Source organism: Pholcus phalangioides, unplaced genomic scaffold, assembly GCF_987345545.1.
Source record: "Pholcus phalangioides strain wild (caught in Gottingen) unplaced genomic scaffold, Ppha-v1.0 ptg000009l_1, whole genome shotgun sequence".
Lineage (NCBI taxonomy): Eukaryota > Metazoa > Arthropoda > Arachnida > Araneae > Pholcidae > Pholcus > Pholcus phalangioides.
Window position 1 is genome coordinate 683567 of NW_028301602.1, and position 16195 is coordinate 699761.

The 16195-nt window shown below is 41.6% G+C and overlaps 1 protein-coding gene across 2 annotated transcripts in view; it reads right to left on the reverse strand.

The window, feature by feature from the left end:
* The window catches only part of LOC149081594 (RAS guanyl-releasing protein 2-A-like), a 65878-nt gene that overhangs the window by 46788 nt on the left and 2895 nt on the right, over nucleotides 1-16195 (reverse strand). The window lies entirely within an intron of this gene.

Sequence of the window (16195 nt, forward strand, 5' to 3'; positions counted from 1 at the left end):
TTCAACTTTTGCGTTCTCATTTTGATTTTTTTCCCGCTGGGATATTTGAGTTGTCGTTTGCTAAAGGGTATGATGCGCCTGGTTGGGGTGAAAAGTCCGCTATTTCAGTTCCTTTTCCTGAAAGAGACCACTCGGGTGTAGTGGGTGTTCTCCTGGAGTTCTCTTTCCTTCCTAGGGTTCCTTGAGAGGTGGACCGGGATGGTGGGCTTGTTTCTCCCGAATCCTTTGGATTTGTTCCATGTTACTGATCTGTTGTCTTCATAGAATGGCCTGTGCGTTGTTTTTGCCCTCTGGTTTACCTTCGTTTTCGTCGTTGGCCACTTCCAGTTGTTCTCATTATCTATGAGACGGTCCGTCCTCCATCTCCACTTGGGGTGGTCTCCTCCTTGTCTTGGGGACCTTGATTGCTTCTTCGGTGGGTTTCCGATGTTCGGGGGCTGTTTCCTGATGACATCCTCCCTCCAGGTCCTGTCGTTAGTGAACCTTGTTTTTTGTTTCGTGTGTCTGTTTTAGACAGGGCACGAGATGTCTGTTGTAGACAGGGCACGAGATGTCTGATGCACTGTGTCCCACGGATAGCCTGGTTCCGTAGTCCAAGTTAAGCGTAATGCAGTTGATGAAAGAGAGCCTTGTGTTTTGGCAGCTTGTTGTGGGATGTCTCTCTGCACATCTCGCGAAAATTGATTCTTGGCTACGGCATCTCCTCGCGTGGTGGTCCATGGATTGGCAGACGAAGCATCTTGGAGAAGGGGTGAATTTTTTGATTCTGATGTTCTCTCCCTGCAACAGTAGTGATCCTACCCTCGGTGGAAATGTTTACGAAAATAGGGCCTAAACCGATAAAACTGTTGAAAGTGCAATAGAAAATCGATAAAGGATCAATATATGTGCAAAGAGTTGGATATCAATGGAGCTGGAGCCTTGGGAAGGGCGAAAATCCAAAAAACGGGATTGTCGCGTATGTCCAGCAGAAAAGTGGGGCCTTCACCGGTTTATGAGGGACGGTTGGTCAAAGATTTCTTTCCCCACAATCGATTATCTATTTGGTCCTCCCCTTGGAAGATTGGCCGTTGGACCCCTGTGGAGTCGTACCAGCTAGAACTCCTTAATACACGTATTAAGGCGTAATACGTATATGAAGGCGTCTTAGTACCAGCTAAGACGCCTTCATGTGTATTAAGGAGTTCTAGTACCAGCCACTGCCTTATCTATCAAATCTTCTCCTCTCAACGGGGGGTCTCAATGGCTGACGGCTTCGCTAATCCTTTAGAGAGCGGTACTGGGAGAAATTATATTAATCAGCTCTTTCAATTAGAAATTAACAAATCCACCCCCAATTTTTATGGAAACGTATGTATTTCTTTACGCTGATTCCAAAAATACCTTACTCTATACTTTTCCGGGCTCCAGTTCCCGAGATATCCGAAATTTGAAAGGCAGCCATTTTGTAGATAATGCAAGAAATACACTGAAATGCACGATATATACTGTTTAAAATAAAGTTGCACGGTTATTTAACTCCTCTCGGCTACCTTTCGAGTGTCTGTCCAGGACTTTAGCCTGGCGAAGGACGACTTACTGGTGAAGGAAAGGAGGCGCCATTTGCGACTCGAAGAGAAATTATTGCCGCTAATTAAAAAGAATATACACTCATGTCCATAAATTAAGGATAATGCCAGCTCCGGCAAATAAAGGTTCAGAAACAAAACAAACGTTACTTATTCATAAAGCCTATTTATTAAACAAAAGATAAAGAACAAAAACGATGGTGTATGTATGATACCATTCATAAAAACTGCGATTTTTGCTCCCTGGAGCAATTGTAAAAAATATCTCCTTCACAAAAACTTACTATTACACGGTTGGTATGATGGTTAATACATTGTATGTCTCCCACGCGATGAAATACAGTCCACACAACGCCTAGGCATGCTGAGTATAAAATTATCGATCTGATCTTGGGGAAGATCACTCCACTCAGCAAGCAATGCTCTCCGAAGTTCCGGTACACATGTAGGAGAGGGTTGACGGGCTGCAACTCGTCGGCCAAGCATGCCCCACACATGCTCTATCGGATTCAAGTCAGGTGAGAATGCTGGCCATTCCATACGGGTTATATCCTCAGATTCAAGGCATTCGTTTACGATGTTTGCTCGGTGAGGACGGGCGTTGTCATCCATAAACACAAATTCTGCGCCCATGGCATCCCTAAACAAACGTACATGTTGTATACAAGAGGTTTTTGATCTATGTACAAGACGAATGGATGGCTTTCCAATATGCGTCTGAAGTATTTGATAACACAGTAAGCTGCCAACAGCTCTCGGTCATAGGCGCTGTAATTCTTTGTGCAGGAGATAACTTCTTGGAGTAGAACCCAAGTGGCTGTCCAGATCCTGACACACGTTGCAACAATATTGCGCCCATAGCAACATCGGAAGCATTTACCACAATAGCCAAAGATGCTCCTACCACTAGAAATGCCAAAGCTGTTGCATCTGCCAGATCCGGCTTAGACTTCAGAAATGCTTCATTGGCTTCTTTGGTCCAAGCGATCTTTCTCTTATCGTTTCTTTTGGCACCCTCGAGAAATTTATGCAGGAGTTCCTGCGTCCCTGCTGCTTTTGGAACGAATCGACGATAAGAAAGAGGGCCAAAAATCGTCGGAGCTCTTTGATTGTGTCTGGATTTTGGGTATTCTGCGATGACCAACACCTTCTCTGGAAGAGGTGCAACGCCGGTTGCAGAGATCATATGACCCAAAAAAAGAACTGATGATTGCCCCAGAACACACTTGGCAGCGTTGAGGCGAACTCCGAATTCGGAAAAGCGTTTCAATGCTTGGCGCAAATGTTCTTTGTGCTCTTCAGCATTTGTAGATGCCACGAGAACGGGTGCCAAGACACGGGGGAAACAGGGGGGGGGCATTGCCCCTACCCCCAGCGTCAAAGGTGGAGTCGACTGATCTACACTGGTGAAATAAATTAAGAGAATTTGCATATTTTATCTAATTTCATGAGAAGAACTGAACTGAATGTAAAACCACTGCTTCTAGACAAAAATGCAAATCTTGTACGTCAAATACGTAAGCGTACACGTGTATGTAGGCGGAGCCAGTAGAGAAACAGGCTTTATAAGCGCGCGTAAGTTAAGACGCATTTCGTTCGCTAGCACACCTCGGTGAATTTCTTGGTGTTATTTTGCAGCAATCGGTTAATTTCAAATCGTAACAGTAAAAATGAGTAACCACCAACGTTTAGATGATGGAATGAGGTGGCGAATTGTGGGGAGGCTAGAAGCAGGCCAATCTCAAGTCCATATTTGTAGAGAGTTCAATTTAACTCCCAGGTCGTGTGTAACTTATGGAAACAGTTCCAGGATACCGGATCCATCGAGGAAAGCCTGGGCAAGGTCATCCAAGAGCCACGACGGCCAGAGAAGATCGCCATTTGTCGATTATAGTGAGGCGTAACAGGAGTGCTACAGCTTCTCAGCTCTCTCGTGACTTGTATGAGCCACAGGAACCCGTGTATCAAGGGTGATTGTTTCCAAAAGACTTCATGAGAGAGGGTTGTTTGCAAGAAGACCTGCTGTTTGCGTCCCGCTCACTTCTACGGACAGGAGAATCCGTTTATCATGGTTCAGAGAGCATAGAGATTGGAGTATGGATCAATGGGCGACCGTTCTCTTCACTGATGAGTCCCGGTTCAGTCTAAGCACCGATTCTCGCCGTACGTTCATATGGAGAGAACCAGGGACCCGCTACCTACCCTCCAATGTCCGCGAAATCGACCATTATGGCGGAGGAGGTTTAATGGTCTGGGCAGGCATCATGTTGGATGGCCGCACACCTCTCCATGTCTTTGAAAGAGGCACTGTGACTGGTGTGAGGTATAGGGATGAGGTCTTGGAGCCCTATGTTCGCCTTTTCAGGGGTGCAGTTGGCCCTGAGTTCATTTTAATGGACGATAACGCGAGGCCACATAGAGATCTTCTGCTCGACGATTTTCTAGAGAGTGAGGATATTCGCCGGATGGATTGGCCAGCCAGATCTCCAGACCTTAAGCCTATAGAGCATGTCTGGGACGCTCTGGGGAGGGCAATTGCAACTCGCAACCCCCCTCCGGGAACCATCCAGGGAATGAAAACAGCGTTGCTGAACGAGTGGGACTAACTGCCACAGGAAATGATAAACTGCCTTATTTCAAGTATGAAATCACGCTGCGAGACCTGTATATCTGTAAGAGGGGACTATACCCCCATTTTTTTGTTTTTTCTGCAACCGCTGTTTCATACCTTCCGACTCCAACGAGTGTTACGCATGATCATGCGTGTGTATTACAATTATTGAATGGTTATTTGTTTTGTCAATGTATGTACATATCAAATTACATTAAAACCGGTACAGTAGTAGATAATCGACCAAGTCTGCAAATTCTCTTAATTTCTTACAGCAGTGTATAATGTATATACATATGAATTAACATCATCATCATACTTAGACTTCCAAGTCTATCGCCGCCTATGCTCTTGTCTCACAGGGATTTGATGAAAAGCTTTTGCGACATCTAGGGTGGAAAATATTTGCTTCCTTCACCTCTATCACCTGAAGGCTGTCCTGGATGTGCGGAACGGGATATGTCTGAGATAGTAGCAACATTCAGTCTCCTGTAGTCGCCGCATGGTCTCCGATCTCCGTTGCACCATGTGCAGCGGGATTGGCCAGCAACTTTGAAATGGTCTGCAAACTCCTTGGACAACTAGATGATGGAATTCTCTTTTGGCTGCTTGCAGTTTGTCCGGTGGTAGCCTACGAGGTTTTGATGCAACTGGTGGGCCTTTGGTCTCAATGCAGTATTGGACGGCATGCTTAACAGCTCTAAACGTTGCTACAGTCGCTGTCAGTTCAGGCAACTCTGAGAATTCGATGAAATTGGCTATTGTTCCGGATGCATTTCACTGCTGGGGATGGTACGTCCGCACCAGAAATCTTGCAACGTGAACGAAGCTGAGTGAGTGGATTGATTAATTTACCGCGGCGGACATCGATAAGCAGTCCGAAATGTCGCAGAAAGTCGGATCCGATGGTTGGACGGGAAACGGCAGCAACGATGAACGACCAATGAAATGCACGACGAAGTCCTAGGTCAAGCTGTAACAGTCGCTGATCGAATGTATTGATGGCAGTCTCGTTGGCAACAAACAACTGAAGCTTGTCCGGCTGACGTCGGGAATCTTCTTTACGTAGTAGCAGTACATATACATCGGCCAAAGTATCTATTACAAAATGCGAACCGGAAGACGTATCTGAGAGTTGCAGTTGCTGAATATTTGATGTGCCGCCACCCGATGCACCAAGTGACGGCCCTGAGCAAAGTTGGACGGCTTGGAGCATTTATGAACATTGTTTCCAAAGCGTCGGTGTTACCAGCACTGTCGATACCAGTTGATGATATTGCTTAGACGGTAATGTTGTTGGCAAACGTCGCGAGGATTCCATCGGCCATGTCTGCTAGTCTGTTCAGCGGCCACTGTAGTGGTCGAGAGATCATAGTGATGACCTCTTTTCGCAAGGGCCGGGGTTCAAACCCCACCGTCGCCACTGTGGTGATCGGCTGAAGTTGATTTTCTATGGTTCCCAATTTCGAGGTGCGAATGCAAGCTGATCTTTCCGTTAAAAATTCTTGCCACAAAAAGCAATAGGCCTACAACAGTAAAATCTTCGATCATTACACTTCATTCATAGTGCAAAAAATACGAGGCCGATGACAGCACTACAACAAGCATTACTCAGAAACAAGCTTCCCATTAGGTTCACAACACGGACATGTACCAGTTCGTTAGAAGTTCCGCAGAGGAATATGGACGAGGTTCATGTCTGGTTTAATAGTAGCTTTTCTGCCCAACAGAATGTCAGAAATCAATAGACTTTCTGGATATTATGCCGACTAAAGTTAAAATGAGGCTAAATGTCTCTACTCAGGAAGTAACGCTACTGTGCTTGTTTAAAGGAAAAATCGATCGTGTCTCTATGGTATAATGGTCAATGCACTTGCCCGGTAGGCAAGAGGTCCTGGGTTTGATTCCCCGGTGGGGAGAAATGACACTTTTTTCCTGTTCACCTCGGCATAATATCCAGAAAGCCTACTGATTTCATATATCTTAGCCGAACAAAAATTCACCATTCAGAATGTCAGAAAGCTTATTCTTATACTTTTTAGGATGCATTGCATGCCCCCTTTCTGCTATTAACACCCGATTTTAAAAATAAGCGTAAAAAACCAAAAACTTGACATTTTTTTTACTCTCGAAGCCAGTATCAACTGATTCTGATCGTGATTTAATGGTAGTTTGTCCAGCGAGTCATCGGAGATCGCTAATATTCGCTGGACATTAGTTGGATCTTTAGGAGGTTTTCTCCGATGTGAGCAGACGCTTTGCCTCGCATTTCGAGAAGCAGCCGGGAGGACTTCTTGTCACCCAACTGCATGCCGGAAATCAAGTCCTTGAGACGCTGACCCTCGGTATCTGCGTACTAGGCGCACAAGCAAGCATGTCGCCAACCACGGCCAATTCCTCTGGTTCCAATGCCGCCACGACATGATGGAATATTGTAATTTCTGACGTCAATCCAGCGAGAGTGAATTCCACTCGAGTAGCAGGAACCACACAGATGGATTTGAACGCCAGAACTGTGGGGGTTTGACAGCTACTTCGATTCGCACTACTCGGTTCCTGATCCATAGTGAGATTTGCGAAGAATTAAAAAAATATTTTAAAATATTTCGGTAGTGCAGTATAAAAAATATTTGAGACTCACGAATCGATCACGTCACCAACTATAGGTACGTGGATATGAGTGACGCCATTTTTCATAAAAATATATTTAATTTAAATGTATACTACAAAGTAAATTAATATAAATCTTTCTTCTCTCAACAAGAGCGGCCATTCACAAGCGCGTTCGAAAACCAACTAACTGTCTATTACAAGTGTTAACAAGTGGAGAGCGACATTCATGTCATAACTGTCTATTGTCAACGATTTTGATCTTGCGGACGGCTTTGACCGATTCCCCCACACGGCATATAGACCGTCATTGAAGTGGTAGTTATGTTGGAATTGCATTTTTGTAGACCCAAACAGTGCATATTTGCAAGTGTTGGCATGTTATATGTTCAGCAAGTACAAGCATCTATCTTCCGAAATGAAAGTAAGAAATCGGCAATGAATGCACATCTTCACAAGCGTAATTTAAATGCTGTGGGTCTGTTGCCACAACTCAGACAATCCATACATAACAAAGTAAATTGTTCTAAAAACCGTTTTAATTTTCGTAGAAACTCCCAGTAAAATATATTTCTAACCCAGATGCTCCATATAGTTTTTCAATTTTCTTTATATACATATATATATCAACACATGCTACTAATTAACTGTTAATTTTTCAATTTTTCCTCTTTTTTTAATTTTAATTTTCAAATTTATCAGGGTTAATGAATTTGAGACTGAAATCATGGGCGGAGATACGTGGGCGTGGGGGGGCATTGCCTCCCTCCCCCAGCGTCAAAGGTGGAGTCGACAGATCTAGCGTATTGCGTATGTATGAATTGACATCATTATCATCGTGCCCCCCCCCCCAGACTTCCAAGTCTATCTCAGCCTATGACTGAAATTGAAATTATGAATGCATCGCTCCCTAAGTAAGCAATTCATAGAGTTTTTACTTTAATGAGGGCAACAGAAAATCCCTTCAGTGCAGTTTCCAAAATTTAAATATTTTCATGAAATATGGAAGTTAATAAAAGTGTCTATTTACACACACGACACACACAGTAATATATATTTTTTTTTCTAAATCAGATGTACTGACGTTACTTCTACTACTTTACTGCACACCAACTCCAGTCACATACGGCAATTTCTAACGAATGGAGTTGAATGGAAAATGAAGGCTCCCTCTATCTGTAGTAGCATCAGGACCGGTAGCAGACGTGCCAACTTTTGAAATCCAGAAATCCGGAGATTCTCTCGAGGGGGGTACCCCCCCCCTGACGCTCATAGACTCGATCAAAAAAAAAATCGAAAAACAAATTTTTTTTAATAAATTAAGAAAAAGCTAAATTCTCCCCCCCCCCCAAGGCAGGTTCTGCATTGCCCTGAGAAGAATATAATTCCATGTCAGTCTTTCCATGCAGAATAGAGAAATCACATCTACATAATGTTCATAAAGTATAAGTGTTTCCTTTCGTGGATGCTATCAGTGATTGATAATCTTGGGTATATGAATTCTTAAAAGCTTATAGCTGTATATAGCTTAAAGTTTTATATTTTCTTTCCGAAGATGTTTAATAGGAAGAAACGATTTAAAAAAATTCAAATTACAAAGCTGCGGACGAAAAAACGTGTTTATCGCACGGCTGTTAATGGAGTACAATAACGATTATACAGGAATTTCGGCACCCAAGGTCATGCCCCTGATAAATGATTGCCGATAAACGCTACGAAAACGAAGTCGCGTCTTTGCCAGTTGCTTAAATGCGATCACAGAGATTTTTTTTTACGGCTGCTCGATGGAAATGACTACGGCTGTCCTCTTGGGTGTTTTTCCTAACGACAACGGTAATCATTGATGCCACGACAACGTGAAAGCTCGCGTAAAATCTAATTTTCTGCCAAAATCCGGAGAAATTTTAACAAATCTGGAGAGCGGGAGGAAGGATGAAAAATCCGGAGTCTCCCGCCTAAATCGGGAGAGTTGGCAGGTCTACGGTAGGTAAAGAAATTGATTCTGATATTCTATGGCTGGATTCGAACCCGTGCACCTTGAAACCCTTTCGCACCCGTGCGAAATACTCTTAAAAAAATGTTTTTCAGCATCAAATCAAGTTTAAAAAGTACAAAAAAAACCTATTATAACTATTACAAAGGTGTCTTACATGATATATTTTTCACCACTGCTCTGAGCTCAATTCTGTGCCCGAAATATTTAAACAATAAACCTTAGAAAAATCATATTTTATGTGAACTAGTTATAACAACTGTTGCTGAGAGTAAATATGTAGCACCCCCCTCCCCTCCCCTCCTCATTCCTAGTTTTCTTAATTAAGTAAACAAATAATTTTTGACCAGTTACCTCAATCCACTGAGGTATTTTTTTATTGAGTATACTTTTTCGGACGACGACCTCTCTGACGCATAGGCATCACAAGTGTCTCTGCAATATTGGTGCTGATTATGATACACTCCAAGCGATACCTGAGGTGAAGATGTACTGCCACAGCATATCTACGTGGAGATCTCCGAGACATCTCGGACTTTTGAAGCCTCGGCGATGAGCGTCTAGTTTTCGTCTTGAGGAACTCTACGTGCTTCTGAAAAACGGATTCGTCCTCGAAGGTCATCTCACAGTATTGACAGACGATCACCCGGACGCGAATGGGCTGCCACGACCAGGCGCGGATCTATGGGGGGGGGGGGGCAAGAGAAATGCGAATATAATAATATTGCATTCAATAAATCCGTTGAAAATTATCTGTATCAACGTTTTTGAATAAATAACAAATTCAAGAAAACTTTGACCAAAAAATAGGGGAAAAACCGGAGTTTTGTTTTTCAAAAAAGTCGAAATAGAGAAAAAATCGTGACTATCCCGAAAATACAAGACAACGCGGGACGTGGTCATCATATTCAGTGTGTAATAATAATAATCTCTCCCAACCGCGAGCTCTGGATCCGCCCCTACCGCGACTCTGGCAATGACAGTGACGCCATCGTCGTTTCCTCGTCCTCGGCGCACGCCTCTTTCATGTTGGTCATGACGTGCTTTATCATCTGCAATTTCGGACCGAATGTGGACTGGCAGATTCCACAAGCGTAGGCAGCCTGCGAGCGACTGGTGGACACGACCTTGCCGCTGCTTGAAACGGTGACTTGGTGGATATGGAATAGCTCCTTGAGTGTTATTGCTCGTCAACGTGCCTGTGAAACTGACTCTTCTGGGTGAGAACGAACTGGCAGACGTGACATCTGAATGAGTTTCTGGTGTCGAGCGGAGGATTCGCTGCGACCCTTTGTTTTTGTCCACTGACCGGTGTTGAGTGTTCAAGCTTACGGCTCACCAGATGCTGCTTATCTGAGACCCATCTTGTTGCAGACTTTGCATTCGAAGAACACTTTCTTGTCCTCATTCCACAAGAAGGACTCCTGGTCGACTGCGTTCCTGGTCTTCTTGGTGAAGTACCTCGTGAGGGTTTCGAGACTTCCTTCAATCTGTGCGTCTACATGTAGTTAACAAAGGTGACCGTCGTTGGCAAAAAGGTATGACGCTCGTCGCACTCGAAGTTCTGGACGAGCTCTTTCGACGACCGCTTGTCACTTTTCCTCCTTGAAGTATCGGCACGTCTCTCTTCATCTCGCCCCGGAATGCAACTTCGAGGAGCGCTGCATCAAATGTACTAATTCCCACATCGGACGACCATGCTCCAAAATCAAAGGAAAGGACACTCCAGAATGCGTCAACTGCCTAAAAAGCCACCCCGCCAGCTACAGGAATTGTAGTGTATACAGAGCTGAACTACTGAAGCTCAAATCCGGCACCACACCGCAGGAAAAAACGGGACAAGGCAACAACTCAGTTTCGCAAAGTGCTGCAAATACCAAGAAACCAGCAAAAGTGACTTTTCGCCCCCGCAGCGTCCAACTTAATCGCACTCCATCAAAAAAAATCCGTATCGAAGTCTCCCCTAGAAAAAATCTTCCCGTTTCGACCCCAGGAAACATTGCTTCAACGCACCGTCCCGTCGAAAAATCTTCGAAAAAACCCGAAAAAATTTTGAAGTCCAACAACCAGTCGACAGCCAATAGTAATGCAAGTTCATCCACTACGGACTTTACTACGAGCGCCCGCTCTACGGACTTGCAGAAAAACTCGTGGCCAGAATTCTTCGAACAACCGAGTAACCGAGACCGCTCCGAAAAAAGCCGAATCTCTTACGGCAGCACCGGCACACACCCGAGCCGAGACCATCAGTGACACATCCGACGCTGAATCGGACTGCCCGAACTCTACTCTATACATGTTCGAGTATGCCAAGCTCTGTTTCGAGGAAATTTTAAAATTCAAATCGAAGAAAGATAAACGTGCTGTCTTTGATAAATTTATCTCCGAAGCAGGCAGCATCATCGTCAAAGCTTAAGCCTTTTTCGAAAATTGAAAATTCTTCGAATTTTCCTTATTTAATCGTATCTCCTTTTTTCTTCTTTTCCCTTTACCCACCTTTTCTCAAAAAAAAAAAAAAAAAAATCTCTTCAAAGAAAACTTAGAAAAATTTTTGTGTGAAAAAAAAAAAAAAATCGTGATTTAAATATTCTCTTCAAATCGAAAAAACCTATCTTTCTTGACTTTTTTAATCGTATTAACACTATCTCTCTTTTTTTCCCAATTCTTGCCGCTAACAACTTTTGCATTTCATGTTTCTTTCCCACAGGTTCCAGCCAATACGGAATCGAGGAAGCGCCTAAACCAATCACAGACGCGCAGGCCAACATCAAAGCGTTGCCCGACCGGGCTTCTTCACATGCGAAGCTTAATCATAATAATACTAACATCGTAAGGAAGTGGTGGCATTTTACATCGTCTAAATTTAATTTTAATTGAAAACCAGTGAACCATTAATTAACTTTTTCAAAAGAGGAATTTCTCCCAACCTTTCCACTCTCGTACACTCACATACATATTTACACAAACATTACTCCCTTGTCTTTTTTCCTTCATCAGGGGGACGCGACGGGCCCCCAGCCTGTATGGGGAATATATGGCCCGCACAAGGGCCAGGCATCCCCTTAAAATTTTTATTCTGGTTCTGGAAGACAGAATTGTGATGTGAATATTTCTAAGCACAGACATTTTGAAAGTCCCAACCCCTCCCTTTTTTTATACTTGCAAATTCTTTGATATTTGCTGAATTTTTTTTTTGGAACATTTTGGAATGAATTTTTCGAACATTGGATGTGTTTTTGGAATTTTCTTTCATATTTTTCCAAAAAGACAGATTTTTTTTCAAAATTTTTTGAAAATATTTTAAGATATTTTCTCCCATCGACTACTTGTGAGGATCGGAATGGAGGCATCTTTAGGCTCAATGATAAAAACCACCAAAGAATGCCTCTAGGCTGCCTATGGGCACTGAATCAGGGGTGAAGGAGAAAAATAATTACAAAAATTGCGAAAAAACAGTTTTTATGCACGAATTTCGAACTAAAGATGCGGGCGATTCGTCCGCATCTTCGTTGTGCTCGTTTGAAAGGGTATGCGGACCCGCATCCGCTCCGTGTGAAAGGGGCCTTAGAGTCCGAAATTCTCTCATCGATGACAGTTAGCAGGAATTCTTTCATAAAGTCCTCATCATAATCGTCGTGGTTGGCTATGGCAGATTTTAACTAAACGACTGTCATGTCGGTTGAAACGGCTAGTCCCAATGCTTGAGCTAGAAAATGAGATCTTGCCTCTTTCCTTTTTTGCTAAGTGTAATACAAGCAGCACGGCGTGGACGCCATGACAACAATTTCCCCGTTCGATCAACTCTCGAACACTACTGCCCACAGGATAAGTCCGGTGGCAGAGCCCCTGGCGTTCATTCATTTAGTGGTTTAGGCTTGCATCTTTTATGTGACAATAGTATCTTTCTTTTCACCGTCGATAGCCACGCTAAAAAGTTATCTGCTCTTTTAATTCCTGAATACTGTATTTTTGGCTTTTGGATGCTCGCTGTAAACAAAACTTGATAAGAATCATCCGTAATAACCATGACAGGACATCCGAGGGGGGGGGGACTTGGGGGGTCTGGTCCCCCCCCCCCCGAAATGTGAGAAAATGACCGAAAAAAGATGGCCAAATCCATTGTTCTGTCACTTTGCCTCCTCCCCCCCCCCCCCCGAACGAAAATAAAACTGTAGTGAAAACACGTGGCATCGACGTATAGCGTTCGCGAAGCGGGGGGTGACAGAAAATTTCGGCAAGCAAAATAAGTAAAAAAATTTGAAACTTTTCCGTATCATTATTATTATTTAGTGCTATTGCTGCATTTACATGTGTAAACAGAGTTAATCCGGTTGTTCTTAATTTATTTTTTTGAGTGGCTTCAAAAATTTTATTTAACGTTCATTTTTTTCATATAAATTGAAAAGAAAATTAAAAATCCCCAAGTTTTAGAGAGCCATGGTTAATATACAGTATCTAAAAATTATACGTTGCTTTCATGTTATTGTTTCGAATTTTTGTTATAAATAAATTTCAGCTCGGGAAGGGAAATATTGCAATGTTTTTCGAAATTTTTAACGTTACTTACGGCACATCAATGAAGAGTAAGTGACACGCTGTGATATATATATATATATATATAACTATTTTTTCTAAATTTTAAGTTTTCAATCAAACAAATGATTTCAAAAACCTCACTTCAATTTCTGAAAAAGTATCGGCAGAATTTTTTTTTGATTCTATAATTATTACTAACTTACAGTGCAAGTTTTTTACACGCATTACGTTACACGCGAAGCTGTATTAAAGATCTCTAGCCGCTTTGGTTACACGTAAAAAAATATTTTTCTGAATGAGAATGGTGAGAATCGGCCATATACGTTACCAAGGCCGCGCATCGATACATTGGTTAAGAGGTTTTCGTTCCCATAGCAACGAGTGATACGGCTTCCCCTTCACTGCAAAGTTAACCTGAAACGAACCACCTGAAAGGTGGACTCGAATCGCAATGACACTGTGGTTGGTGGTCAGATGAAGTTTGTTTTCTGTCCGCTCTCTGCAGAAAAAGTCTCTCTCTTTAATGCTTTTGCCATAGTTTGAGATGTTATCTGATTTCCGTGAGTTGATGTTTAATGAGTGACAGTATAATCCATAAATGCTCGGCCCACGGGTCAAATGTAGCCCTGCCAGTCATCTGATACGGCCCGCAACTTAATTTTGTAAAAATGTACAAAGCGACATATTTTCACATCACACAAGGGACCCGGTGGGTCCACAACATCGAGGAGAAATAAAGTAGAGGGCGAAAGCCCATTCACGTGCTCTTCCGAACAGGTGCTCAGAGTATACCACGTGACTTATATAAGCAAAGCTGCCATATTTGGCGGTTATCTTACGCGCTTCGTAATTTGGCGAGTTCGTAATCGCACACTTTGTCCGCGGAGTTTTTTTGCAGGGGTATGCAGAGTATCTTCAGAAAATGGATGAAAACTATGAAAGACGATTAATTCTAGAATTAATGAAAAGATAATTTCGGAATTGAAAAATAATTTGGATTTAATGAAAATTCTAGAATAAATTGATGAAAATTCAGAATGTCTGAAAGAAATAATTTTAAGTTTACTGGTTTTTAAAATAATTTTTCAGAAGTTAAAATCCTATCCTAATTTACAATAATGTTTTTGTCCCGTAAATATTTTTTCCTTTTTTTGTTACATATGAGATTTCCCCCAATCACAATGTTAAATTATTTTAAGTGGATACTGTTAATTATTGGTTAAAAAGTTGAATGGAAAGTTAAATTAAAACCTTTACAAAGATTAAGTTACATTAAGTAAACTTTGAATACTTATGAAACATAAAACCTCAAGAGTGATATAATAAAGCAAACACAGTGAAGAACACTTTATTAGATATTGTGTGCATGTGGCACCAACTTTTAAATTTCACAAATATAATCATCCGTTCAAAATTCAACTCAAAAATTTTCAAAAGTCAAACAAACATCAAATTGTTTATTTAATAGTTTTGATGATATATGATGCAAATAACTGATGTATAAGCACGTTGTTGCAAATAAACATGATGTATAAACACGTTGCTGCAAATAAACATGATGTATAAACACTATGCTGGGAATACGATGCATAAACACGATGGGAATAAATATGATGTATGAAACAATGCTGTGAATAAATAAATGCTTGAAATATGGTTTCATGTTCCATATTATGGCTCCATATTTTTTGGTTGTTGCAAAATTACAGCTGGTGCCATCAATAGTCATAGAGACTACTTCCACACCAGTCTCTTCAACAGATTTCAAACATTCATTCATCAGGTTGGCCATCTGATACCACTTTTGCATTGCCGATGGGTGTGACAAGCATTTTTTGAATGTCTTCCTCATGAAGTTATAAGCCTTGCTTGAATAAAACTAGCGTTAAGGCAAAGGCTCCAAATTCTTGTCGATATTTTTCCATTTTTGAGCTTTCGTAAGTTCTGCTGCTGGACCAGGCAATGAAAACTATAAGAAAGGTGAAAACGACTATCAGTACAAGTACCTAATAAAGGAGCGGTTTATTTTCAACATTTCAGGAATTCAGAGGCCATTCAAGTATTACGTAATCAGATTTTCAGCCATTTTTGACCCCCCCCCCCTTGTGAGCAAAAGTCAGCAAAACACTGACCCATCCCCTGTCAGCAAAATTTTCGTCAGCAGCTTAGAATATTTCATATCTTCAAAAAGAGGTGGTTGATGACATAAGCAACCTTCAAACTTCCCTCCCCCCATTGTCATCAAAAGTCAGCAAATCCGAAACCCCCCCCCTCGATGCTGACGTAATACTTGAATGACTCCTTAGTTCTGAAAATGTTTATATGGCACTGAACTATGTGTATAGAACATATACAGTTGTATACAATCAAATAGCGAAATGCCGCAAGCCAATTTTCCCAAAAAATTGATTTGTTCTTGTCTATCTTTCGGTTTATGAGGAACCAACAAAGGCAAATTGCAATAAGTCAAAAAGCCACAGTATCACATTTTTACAAAATATTGTTTACAAATTTGCCCTCATGAAATTTTGAAAAAGTGACATTTTGCCATCAGAGCACAGAAATGAGAATATTGAAAAAAAATTTAACGTGGACATACATAAAATATAAATGATAAACAAAAAAACTAATTGCACATATACCTTCAATACTTGTACAAATTTCTATAGTGATTTCAGAAATTTTTAATTGTCTCTTTTCATTTATATTTTCAGTCTTGCACGAATAATTACCATGTTTTACAAAATCGGCAAAAATAATAGCCTATTCAGGGAAAAAAAATTTAACGTACAAACTTTTGAGATTTGGATTTCTTTCCATTTCATTAGGCCAATAATTTTTTTTTTGTTTCAAATCTAAAACTTTACTTCTTTGACA